Below are 12755 nucleotides of genomic sequence, written 5' to 3'. Positions count from 1 at the left end.
GGCCTCTCACTATCGCGGCCTCTCTTGTTGCGGAGCACAGGCTCCAGACGCGCAGGCTCAGTAGTTGTGGCTCACGGGCCTAGTTGCTCCGCGGCATGTGGGATCTTCCCAGACCAGGGCTCGAACCCGTGTCCCCTGCATTGGCAGGCAGATTCTCAACCACTGCGCCACCAGGGAAGCCCTAATAGGACCTTTTAATTAATTAATTAATTTTAAAATTGAAGTATAGCTGATTTAAGTGTTTCAGGTACATAGCAAAGTGATTCAGTTATAAATATATATATTCTTTTCCAGATTCTCTTTATACATATATATATATGTATATATATATTCTTTTTCAGATTCTTTTCCAATGTGGGTTATTACAAGATACTGACTATAGTTCCCTGTGCTATATAGTAGGTCCTTTCTATCTAACTGTTTTATATATAGTAGTGTATATCTGTTAATCCCAAACTCCTAATTTATCCCTCCCTGCCTTTCTTCTTTGGTAACCATTAGTTTGTTTTCTGTGTCCATTAGTCTATTTCTGTTTTGTAAATAAGTTCATTTGTATCATTTTTTAAGATTCCACAGCTAAGTGATATATTTGTCTTTCTCTGTCTGACTTCACTTAGTGTGATAATTTCTAGGTCCATCCATGTTGCTGCAAATGGCATTATTTCATTCTTTTTTTATGGCTGAGTAATATTCCATGGTAAATATATATACCACATCTCATAGGACACTTTGTTTTGATGGCCTTTCCTTTCTTGTTTCATTTCGCCTAGTCTCCCACTGCTGTTCCCTGGGATGAACTCTCAGATAAACCTCAGATAAACACCCCACATTTGACCCCTTGTCCAGGGTCAGCTTCCAGAGGAAATCAGACTAAGAAAACCATAGTCCCTGCCACTGAGGCCAAATGAGACTTGCCTTTGTTTTTCATCATGCTTGGGCAGTTTTTCTTGGGTAGAGAAACAGTTGTCCATCCCATGTCCTTCAAAAGAGGGAAGGTAAAGGAGTGAATGGGCTGAAGATTTCTAGAAGAAGGGGAGTTTATTTCCTTGTGTAAGTAAAGAATAGACAGAAAGCTTTTATTCAAGTGATCTTTACTTATTGAAGTCTTGTTACCAAACCAGATTTTTTTGCCCAATGCTCAGCAAGCCAAAACTCTGAGACACTTTGCAGCAAAGAGAGTTTATTCACAAGGCAGCCAAGCGAGAAGCTAGGAGAACAAATGTCAGATCCGCCTCCCCGAAGGCAAGGGGCTCAGGGTATTTATGGGATGAAGAATAAAGTGGCAGGGCAGGGCAGTCTGAGGCCCCGGGAGTGTGGGGAAAGGTGATTGGAAAAAGGTGCGGTAATTGTCCTTCTGTGCGGGTGTAACTAAGCTACAGGCCTCTGCAGGTTCAAAAATGGAGGCGCTTAGCATAATATGAAGGTGGAGTTTTTAGCCCTTTGGCATCAAAGGGTCACCAAAAGGACACTAGCACATGCCTAGTTGGAGGGTAGGTGGTCCTATCCAGTCTTAACTGGCTCAGCTTAAACTAGACACAGGTGACTCCAAGTTCCTGGAAAACAACCCTGGCAAACATCTTATTGTTTAGGTTACACCCTGCTAGGAGGACATGCAAGTCTTTCCTAGCAACAACTATAAGGACCTTGATTAGTGAAGGCAGGTGAGATGGATTTGACTCATGATTACCCATAATTTCAGCCTTGCCTCTATGGGTGTCTGAATTTGTGATTCCTGCAATAGAGGATCCTTATGGATTCTTAAAATGGGACTATTTGATGGGGTATTTTGTGAGAAGCAATCCACAACTCTAGATTGTGATTGGTGAATTGTTTTAACCTGCCTGAGGAGATTTGTATTTTAAAAGAGGCAATTTGAGAGTCAAATTTGTTTTCTAATTGGGTGACCAACCATCCCCGTTTGCCCAGGGCTGAGAAATTTCCTGGGATGAGGGACTCTTCGTACTAAAACTGGGAAGGTCCTGGGCAAACCGAGATGAGTTGGTCACCCTACTTTAGATGCAGGTCACACACAGGACCTTTCAAAGTCTAACCTCTGAAAGATGATGTCCCTCCAATACATATATATTTCAAAACAAAATTATATTTTTAAAATGACCCCAAACTTAAATGTATGCTAAAATAAAACAGCTGTGTCTAGATTTCTAATTGTAAAAATTGGAGTGAGTTTAAGAGCGTGACTTTGGTTTTGCGTTTTGTCTGTACCTCTGCTTGCCATTTGGACTTGGCTGGCTGTGGGGTAACAGAACACTGTTAGTTAAGGGAATGGATTTGGAAACATTCTGTACCTCTTCCTTTTCACAGCCTCCACTCAGTCAGTCAAGCAGGGGCTCAGCAGGTGTGCTCCCCACATTTGAAGCTCTGGGTTCTCTCTTCAGGGGTGAAAGGGCACCTGGAAAAGTCGCCTCACCTGTGTCCAAGGGGAAACCACTTACAAGTGCATTTGCTCTGCCCTGGGTTCTCTCTCATCTTTCTTCTCCTGGGTGTTCATCTATTTTTAGTAACATTGTTTTTTTTTTTTAATTTTTAAAACGATTTATTTATTTATTTTATTTATGGCTGTGTTGGGTCTTCGTTTCTGTGCGAGGGCTTTCTCTAGTTGCAGCAAGTGGAGGCCACTCTTCATCGCGGTGCGCGGGCCTCTCATTATCGCGGCCTCTCTTGCTGCGGAGCACAGGCTCCAGACGCGCAGGCTCAGTAATTGTGGCTCACGGGCCTAGTTGCTCCGCGGCATGTGGGATCTTCCCAGACCAGGGCTCGAACTCGTGTCCCCTGCATTGGCAGGCAGATTCTCAACCACTGCATCACCAGGGAAGCCCCAGTAACATTGTGTTTTAATCAGAGATGAACTTGTGAAGAATTTTGCACCCAAATTAGAAGAGTGTGTCACAGCTGAATGAGAGAGAGGGAAAGTCATGCCCCAGTCTGAGGACATAAACAGCAGAGGATGTGAACGCACCAAGATCTGGGAATCTCTGTAAATCAGAATCCAGATGTGTTGTCTGCACAACACAAAGTGAAAGGAAGACCTGGGAATTTGAAGGTTAAAATGATTTTATGTATCAAATGAGGTAACTTTGACAGTGAAGTTGATATGTGAGGGTTAGTGGGAAAGTTCTAAGTAGATCTGGAGCCAGAAAGATACGTGTTTGAATCCAGGATCTGTCACCTAACTGCATGATTACCTTGTGCAGGTCAGGAAACCTTACTGAGCCTCCGTTTTCTCACTTATAAAATGGAGATAAGAAGGAAGGAAAGCTCACTATTGTTGAGTGCTTGCTATATATTAGGGTCATTGTAGGCATTAGAGGAATTGTTTCATTTGAGAGTTTACGGTCCTGCAAGGTTGCCCCATTTTACAGATGGGGAAATTGAGGCACCAAACAGTCAAATAATTTTCCCAGCATTACTCAGCTGCTCAGGGATGAAGCCAAAATTCACATCTGGTTCGGGCTGCCTCCTCAGCCTGTGCCAGCCTGTTCCCCCCATGGGGATCATAACTTACTCCTCATGCTGGTGGTCTTATTTGGGTTCATCCAGAAGCATATCCTAGGATAGACTGCAAGTAGTTTATTTGGGAAGTGCAGGAAACACCAGTAGAGAAATCAGGAAATGAGATAAGGAGTGGAAGGCCGCCAAAAACAAGTGTGTTAGCAGTTTAACTCCCACAGTGGGCCAGTACTGCTCCATCCCCCTGGAGAAACTCGGGAACCAGCATAGTGCATGTGCCTCAGAATGATCCCATCTGAGGGATGAGGGAGCTGGGGTGTTTATACTCCAGCTCCCGAGAGTCATTAACTGAGGGCTCCTTCTGGGAGGTGAAGTATTTATTCCTAGGTGTTTCCCTGGTGTCCTGTGCTTGGCAAAGGAGGACTGTGAGTCCAGGAAAGCTCTTGGCAAAGAAATGCAGGTGTGGCAGTTGGAAAAGGCCAGTGTGTCTTGAAATGGTAAAGAGAAGGGGGTGTGGAAGCAGCAAGGACAGCACCTACTACAGTGGTTATTAGAAATGGAGACAGTATGCACAGTGGCAGGCTTAGGGCCACCATTTATGGAGGCTTTACTATGATTATGTACATTGACAGTAAAGGGACTTTTGAAGGCTTAGCACGAGGCTTGTGAATCATTGCTTGACCTAGAATTGTTCCCAGGAACCCATATCAAGACCTGCATGGGGTCAGCCTGCGTGTATTAATCATGAACTTCTAATAAATTCCAGGCCTGCCCAGCCCTCCACTTTGGACTCTTTCAGAAGTGGGTCCCTCCACCTGAGGTCCATCAGAACACTTGCCACCTTGGAGTCTGGTTGCAGAGGGAGGAGCCAGACTGGGTGCTTTGGCACAAAGACCGAGAAACCTCCTCTCTGTGTCCAGAACCCAAAGTTTACTCACCCTTTGTGCTCAGGGGAAGGGAGTTCAAAAAGGGATTGTGATTAGAACACTCCCTAACACCATACACAAAAATAAACTCAAAATGGATTAAAGACCTAAGTGTAAGGCCAGACACTATCAAACTCTTAGAGGAAAACATAGGCAGAACACTGTATGACATAAGTTACAGCAAGATCCTTTTTGACCCAGGTCCTAGAGAAATGGAAATAAAAACACAAATAAACAAATGGGACCTAATGAAACTTAAAACCTTTTGCACAGCAAAGGAAACCATAAACAAGACCAAAAGACAACCCTCAGAATGGGAGAAAATATTTGCAAATGAAGCAACGGACAAAGGATTAATCTCCAAGATTTACAAGCAGCTCATGCTGCTCAATAACAAAAAAACAAACAACCCAATCCAAAAATGGGCAGAAGACCTAAATAGACATTTCTCCAAAGAAGAGATACAGATTGCCAACAGACACATGAAAGAATGCTCAACATCATTAATCATTAGAGAAATGCAAATCAAAACTACAATGAGGTATCATCTCACACCGGTCAGAATGGCCATCATCAAAAAATCTAGAAACAATAAATGCTGGAGAGGGTGTGGAGAAAAGGGAACACTCTTGCACTGTTGGTGGGAATGTAAATTGATACAGCCACTATGGAGAACAGTATGGAGGTTCCTTAAAAAACTAAAAATAGAACTACCATATGACCCAGCAATCCCACTACTGGGCATATACCCTGAGAAAACCATAATTCAGAAAGAGTCATGTACCAAAATATTCATTGCAGCTCTGTTTACAATAGCCAGGACATGGAAGCAACCTAGGTGTCCATCATCGGATGAATGGATAAAGAAGATGTGGCACATATATACAATGGAATATTACTCAGCCATAAAAAGAAATGAAATGGAGGTGTTTGTAATGAGGTGGATGGAGTTAGAGTCTGTCATACAGAGTGAAGTAAGTCAGAAAGAGAAAAACAAATACAGTATGCTAACACATATATATGGAATCTAAGGGAAAAAAAAAAAAAAGGCCATGAAGAACCTAGTGGCAAGACGGGAATAAAGACACAGACCTACTAGAGAATGGACTTGAGGATATGGGGAGGGGGAGGGGTGAGATGTGACAGGGTGAGAGAGTGTCATGGACATATATACACTACCAAATGTAAAATAGATAACTAGTGGGAAGCAGCCGCATAGCACAGGGAGATCAGCTCGGTGCTTTGTGACCACCTAGAGGGGTGGGATAGGGAGGGTGGGAGGGAGGGAGATGCAAGAGGGAAGAGATATGGCAACATATGTATATGTATAGCTGATTCACTTTGTTGTAAAGCAGAAGCTAGCACACCATTGTAAAGCAATTATACTTCAATAAAGATGTTTAAAAAAAAAAAAAAAAAAAAAAGGGATTGTGAGCCAAGAGCAAGGAGGGATAAATGTAGCTTGGCTGACATGATTAGCAAGAACTTTTTTGTTTTTCTAAAGAAGATAACAGCTCGTTTTCCTGCCACATCTTACGGTCACTTTTTCTTCCAGGATATAACTATTGAGTACTATAGCAGTTATAGTTTCCAGTGTCTCTCTTCCTTCCTCCCCACGCTTTATGGAAGTTCCCCATTTTGTGTGGTCTTGGTGGGGCAGTGCCCACCTCTCCATCTGAACCAAAGAAACCAGATTGTTCCTCTCTTCATGTGATGCAATCCTGAAATGTGGCAGAGCCTGCTTTTCGTCCCCCAAGCCCATTTCCTTCCTCTTTTTAGTAATAACCCCCGTCCTTTGGGTTTTCTCTGGGCACATGGCTGCCAAGATAGGGACTACATTTCCCAGCTTCCCTTGTGTCTGGTGTGGCCACGTGACCAAGCTCCGCCTAAAGGAATGTGAGAGGAAGTGATTTATGCAAGCTTATGAGTTGTTCCCATTGGAAGGAAACACCTTCTTCTTGTTCTTGCCTCCTTTCCTTGACCTGGAACAAGGAGGCAGTGGTTAATGTGGAGCCCTTGTGGAGCCCTTGTCAATAATGGGGGTGAGGGCAGTAGTCCAGGTGTTGATTTACAACCTCGGGAGGTCCCCAGGTGAAACCCGAAACTGGCCTTTGTACACGGAGGGCAAGGAGAGACGGAAGAAAGAGGCAGATCACTCCAGACTGGTAGGTGGCAGTTCTAATAGCTTCCATGGTCCTCCTTCTCTTTCTTTATCTTTTAAAAAGAAAAACCCAGGAAGACGCGTCAGATTTTTGTAAATGAAGATACGACAAGGGTGTGGCCAATTTTGCTTTGTGATCTTATGAAGGAGATTTTGTGATACTACCTATATATCTTTACACACATGCATCTATATCTATATCTATATCTATGTATCTATATATCTATATATCTGTATGTATCCCAAACCAGCAATGGGACTTTGTTTGTATAGCAAATAAATATTATTTTTTTCCTCCACCCGTTCTCCCCCTGCATACGCACATCCCCACTTTATCCTTGCTCCTTTTCCCTTCCAATCATCCTTGCCCCTGGCTACATAGCCTGTGCCCTCCTTTCTGATCTCTGCTGTCCCATCCCTGGAGAAAGGTCTGGAAAGAGAGTCATACTTGGGCTCTGAGGGGGGGTGAGAGGGAGGTCGTTCCCAACTCTTCAGTTCCTATTGTGTAAAACAATAGGTTAAGATAGTGACAGACTTCATTCTTAAAGTTCACTTCTTGATGGGTCATTGTCAGACTCAAAAAAATTATTATTAACTCTTTTTTTTTTTGTAAATTTATTTATTTTATTTATTTATTTTTGGCTGTGTTGAGTCTTTGTTGCTGAGCGCAGGCTTTCTCTAGTTGCATCAAGCGGGGGCTGCTCTTTGTCCCAGTGTGCAGGCTTCTCACTGCGGTGGCTTCTCTTGTTGCGGAGCACAGGCTCTAGGCCTGCGGGCTTCAGTAGTTGTGGCATGCGGCCTTCAGTAGTTGTGGCTCGCAGGCTCCGTAGTTGTGGCTCACGGGCTCTAGAGCACAGGCTCCGTAGTTGTGGTGCATGGGCTTAGTTGCTCCGCGGCACGTGGGATCTTCCCAGACCAGGGCTCGAACCTGTGTCCCCTGCATTGGCAGGCGGATTCTTAACCACTGCGCCAACAGGGAAGCCCCAATTATTATTATCTCTTGATTGAGGACTTTGAGTAAAGATATCTTTTCTTACTTTCCTTTTTTACATTATTCTTTCAAGCCTGCATCCTTGAAATGGCTGAGTGCAGGAATGGTGGGTGGAATATACATTCCAAGGATGGAAGGGGAGGTGAGGAGCCTCCGATTGTTTGGGCCCAGCTCATGGGTCACCCAGCAAGCATGCCCTCTCGATGACCTGCTCCAACGCCAGGAGATGGTAGAACATCAAGGTGGAAGGGGTCTGGGTCCCTCTACCTCTGTGTGGGGCAGAGCTCTGCTGCCAGCCCCCGCCCTCTGCCAGACCACTCTCTCCTTGGACTTGGACTCAAAAGAGAACAAATCTGTACCACTCTTGCTTGGTCTCTGCTGTAACCAAGAACCTATGTTGTGACTGATATTAAAGTCTTGACACCTGACTTAGCCTCAGCCAACTGAGAGTTACTGGAGAGATCCTGAGGGTTGGAGCCAGAAGACCTGGGTTTAATCTTCGCTCTGCCACGTACTAATGGGATGGTGTTGAGTAAGAGACTAGGCTACAGCTCCTCTGCGACTGTGGCATGCATTACCAGATTTAATTCTCTGTAGCGAGCCTCTGGGGGTAAAAAGCCTGGCCCAGTGCTTGGCACATAGTCAACAATCAATGAAAGATGCTTCTTGATGTTATTCATATCACTGTTAATTATTCACAATGCTGAGTGGTTGCTGACCAACTCAAGCAGTACTAGTAACTCTATACCTGCTGGCTCTCAGGTCTGGACTTAGTTTTGCCAATTTCTGAAGGGGCTGGGTGACCCATGGCAAATGAGCAGGTCAGCAGATACCATATGTTCCGTCAAGCCCTTGTGGGTGGCATTTACTTAACTTGGGTAAAGGATATGTCTTATGATAAAGTGGACAGGCTTCCTGGCGTGGTGCCTTCTGAGCCCTCACAAAGGGTGAGGGAGGAGGTAAGGGTGGGGAACCAGCTGGTCAGGAGAGAACTGACTCTTTTCCCTGACTAACCTGGGAAGCCACATCTTTAGTGCCTGCCAACTGCTGGTGGCCTACCTGATACCCACTTCCTCCACTCGGAGTAAAGAACCCCAGTCTTATTTGAGGTAGTAACATGCTTTGCTAAAATTAGACTACATTTCCCTGCCTCCCACACGATTAAATATGGCCGGGTTACCAAGTGCTGGCCAGTGAGGTTTAAGTAGTGTTCTGTGGGATGTTCAGCTCCAGTTGGGAGCTAACTCAGGTGGGAGACTTGCTCTTTTGCTTTTCCATCCTCCTCCCCCTCCTGCTGCCTAGAACACAGAAATGATGGCTGGAGCTTCAGCAACTGTTTTGTGACTTTGAAGGCAGAAGCCATGGGCTCAGGAAGGCAGTCGAAGATAGAGGGGACTGCTTTCTGCCAGAAATGGCTCCCCTACCCGAATATCTGAGTGCCGCCCAAAGCTCCTCCCCACCATTCTGGCTTTATGTGTATGAATGAGCCTTGGTCTCATTTTACATTACGTATTTCAAAAGCCTTCAAGACTAAAAGCCCCATGCTAAAGAACTGCATAGCTACTTCTCTTATCTTCCTGTGGGGCTGGATTAATTTCTTTATCCTTCTTGCAAACGCCTAGAGTCCAGCTTCCCAGCTAAATAAGCATATGATACCACCGTTCTGTTCTTTGCACTTAGGGCTGAACATTTGGGTGCTTAACTGATCTCTGATTGTTTTGACTTGTTTAATGGCCTTTCAGGATGGTCAGAAAGTTTTTTTTCCAAATACTGTAACACTTCTTATATTTGCTTTTCTGAATACGTGGATGGGTTCCCGATGATTGTTCCCTCAGAGGAAGGATCCTTGGAAAAGGCCTTAGAAAAATATCCGATGGGGTATCCTGCTCTCCTCTGAACTGTGATGCAGGGTAGACGTCTACAAGCTGTACCTTTGCCGCAGCCCATTATTAGCTGGCTTCTGGTTAGGCTCTGTGAGTGGAGTTGTTGACCACAGATGGGGATGGGAGTATGGAATTATTTCTGTTTTCATCTCAAGTTGGCATCTTTGCAGCAGCCGTAGACATCATGGTGCTTCAGCCGGGAAATGTGTACTTGAGGGAAGACTGACCCAGTCCCATATTTACAAACAATGTCATCTGAAGGCTGATGGACAGTTTTCACCAAACCCCATTTCTTTTACTTCCTGGGTGGCACACGGAGAAATGATGCTGGTTGGCCTCTCCAGCTGGAGTATCAGGGTGGAGGAGAGGAGGAGGCTGATTTCTGACCAGTACAATGAAGGTAGAAGTGTTATGTGCTGTTACTGTGTCTGGTACATAAAAACTGCCTCCACTACTTTCCCGACCTCCCCTGCCCTCACTTGCCTTCTGGATGCAGAAGATCTGGTGCCCAACTTGAAGGTCTTTGGGGTTGACAGACTCACTGGAAGGAAGGAGCCAGGGATACCCAGACAACTTCGGGAAACAGAATTCCTCTCTTCCCCCTAGCTGTCCTGCACTGGATCATGACACGATGAGAAAGCAACCTTTAATGTGCTCATAAGTGAATTAATTAAAGTACCACTAAACATGTGCAGACTTCACAGCTTGCTAAAGGGTTCATCATTCATTCATTCATTCATTCAGGAAACACTTATTGAGTGAGTGCCTACCGTGATTGTGTGAGGGACCACAAAGACCATAAAGACTGAGGAGTACAACTTGGGGAGGAAGTGTAACATTGAATTAGCAATGAAGGGAAGCCTGTCTCTGGAGTCTGTGTTTCATGTGAGCCAGAAGGCTGAGAAGGAAGCCTTTATGTGAACACCTGGGGGGGTGAGCATTCCTAGCAGAGGGTGTGGCTAGTGCAAAGGCCCGGGAGTAGGAACGTGCCTGGTAGATTTTAGGAATAGAAAATGGCTGGAGCAGAGTGAACCGGGGAGAGAGTGGTGAGGCAAGACTAAATCATGGAGGGCCTCGTACGCCACGTGGGTTGAGCGTTTGTATTTTATTCTGAGTACAATGGGAAGCCAATGGAGTATTAAGCAGAGAGGTGACATGATCTGATTCACAACAGCATGTAAGTGCTGATTCCCCAGGATAAAATAGACACTCACTCCAGACAGAACTAAGGGTGTTCTCCTGGGAATACCTAGAACAATGTGAAAACAGGAGAGTGCTGGAAGCCTAAACAAGCACCATTTACATTCCAAGGAAGGCCAGGAGGGATTGATACGCCTTTCTATATTTTTCTGACTTTTCATCATTATTATTGAGCTTCTCCCTAAAATACAACTGGAGATGAGTACTTGGGTGCCTGAAGGAGATCTCAAGGAGCAGGGGCAGGGGTTTTCTAAACAAGTGTCCACTGAAAAAAACACACAACCTAAAAGTTGAGAATTGGTGGATTTGCTGAAGGCTCAAAGCCCGGGAGACAGGCTCTCAGATAGCACTGAGGGACTATTCCAAGGAGCTAAGAGAGGGGCCAGAATATATAGGAGTTTTTGCAACAAAAACCAGGTAGTCAGAACATCAAAAGATTACTGTTAATTAAAGAAAAAAACAAACATCTCAGGTTAATGACTTTGGTACTTTTCTTTGTATGGGAAGATGCAGGAGTCTGGGCTTATTGACATGCACCTTAACTATCTAGGGCTAGTGTCCTGTTTTTCTCTCCATCCTGAATCTGCTGAGGGTGCACAGTCGGGGGCCGCTGCAGTGGCTTGTGGCTTGATGGCTGCAACATCCTTTGTCTACTGAGATGGCACGTGACATTCTTCGTCCACACCAGGACGAAGGCACATCATCACCAGCGGGCAACTGCACCTCAGTCCCACTTGGGGATGTTCTCTGAGATGCCATACAAAATGCACTTTAGAATTTTCTACCTGGTGGGAGGAAAAGAGTATTTTTCCATCGGGTCTTGCCCTCCTTGATCAAGGTTGCTTTGTGGGTGTAAGCTACCTCTTATTTCCAGGTTCACTCAGGCCTCACACTGAGGGCTCCTGCCGGGCTCCCACGCCGAGCCCCAGGGCAGAAAGCCCCAAGCTCTTTCCCTGTAGGCTTTAGCATTAAATGCTCTTTTAAAATGTTGGGTTTTGATTCTACAAATGTCAGAGAAGCTAAGCAGAGAGAAAAAGGGTCTGGGTAAGGAAAATATATAGAAGATGGCAACCAAAAAGCCAACAAGAGCCCTGAGGCATGGGAAGGAATAGAAGGTTGCATGTGGGAGGAAATAAGAGGTAACTCTTTCTCAACAGAGAATTTTGGTTGTTGGGCAGTGTGTTCTCTCTCTGTCTCTGTCTGTCTCTGTCTCTGTCTCTGTCTCTCTCTCTCTCTCACACACACACACACACACACACACACACACACACACACACACAGTACAAGCCATATGGAGGGACTTTTGGATCCCCAAAAATGCCACTCTTTTGACTTACGTCCTTTGTACAACTACTTCCTTTGCCCGTCCCAGCCATACACACATACACACTTTGCCTGACTAATTCTCATTTATCCCTGAAGACCCTGATCTCACTTTGATGGCTTTCCTTAACTTTCTAAACCTGGTAATAATATTAGAGCTTTTTGATTCTAAGAACCAGACCCCCACTCAAAGAGTTCAAGTTAAAAACAACCAACCAAACAAATGAATGTAGGGTAGTGTTTCTCAGCATGTAATCCGCAGACTGCTTACCTCAGGATCCCTAGGGTGCTGGTTCTAAGCACCCACCCCTGCACCCTGCTCACACCTGCTCACACCTGCTCAACCGGAAGTCTGAGGAATTGGCACGTAAACAAGCTGCCTGGATGGTTCTGGTGCACATCCATTTTCAAGAACCACTGCTCCAGGAGAGTCTCCCACTGCTCTTTGCAAAGAGTACATACAGCCAGGTCTGAGAGGAACCAGAACCTTGTCAAGCATCCTCCTAGATCTGTAGAAGTTTGATTTCTTGTTTCCCCACCGGTCTCCTCAGTTGCCCTCCTTTGCTTACACATGGCTCCCTCAATCCTAAACTCGACTCTTCCAACAGCCAACTGGCTTATCCTCAGAATCCCCATCCCCAGTCGTGGATTGATCCAGCTTGGACCAGGGGTCATCCTTGCTCCAGCCACCTGTGGCCCAGGGGATGGAAGGGTAGATGGCACCTCATGGTACCTTCTCTGCAATGACTATAGACCAGGCAGTTTTTTAAGAAAAAGAATAGAAATTGTCATTTCTAGTGCAA

At 45.2% G+C, this 12755-nt stretch overlaps 1 protein-coding gene across 2 annotated transcripts in view; it reads left to right on the top strand.

The window, feature by feature from the left end:
- Positions 1-12755, top strand: part of FRMD4B (FERM domain containing 4B) — a 330390-nt gene that overhangs the window by 13511 nt on the left and 304124 nt on the right. Inside the window, exon 1 of one of the 2 annotated variants that reach the window (XM_061197132.1) lies at positions 6412-6559. The exons of the other annotated variant lie outside the window; for it this stretch is intronic. The gene's annotated coding sequence lies outside the window, so the exon portion shown is untranslated. Of the gene's footprint in view, positions 1-6411; positions 6560-12755 lie in introns of those variants that run through there. 2 annotated transcript variants of the gene reach the window in all.

The sequence above is a fragment of the Eubalaena glacialis genome, chromosome 7, assembly GCF_028564815.1.
Source record: "Eubalaena glacialis isolate mEubGla1 chromosome 7, mEubGla1.1.hap2.+ XY, whole genome shotgun sequence".
Taxonomy (NCBI): domain Eukaryota; kingdom Metazoa; phylum Chordata; class Mammalia; order Artiodactyla; family Balaenidae; genus Eubalaena; species Eubalaena glacialis.
This window is presented reverse-complemented; position numbering and strand designations above follow the sequence as displayed.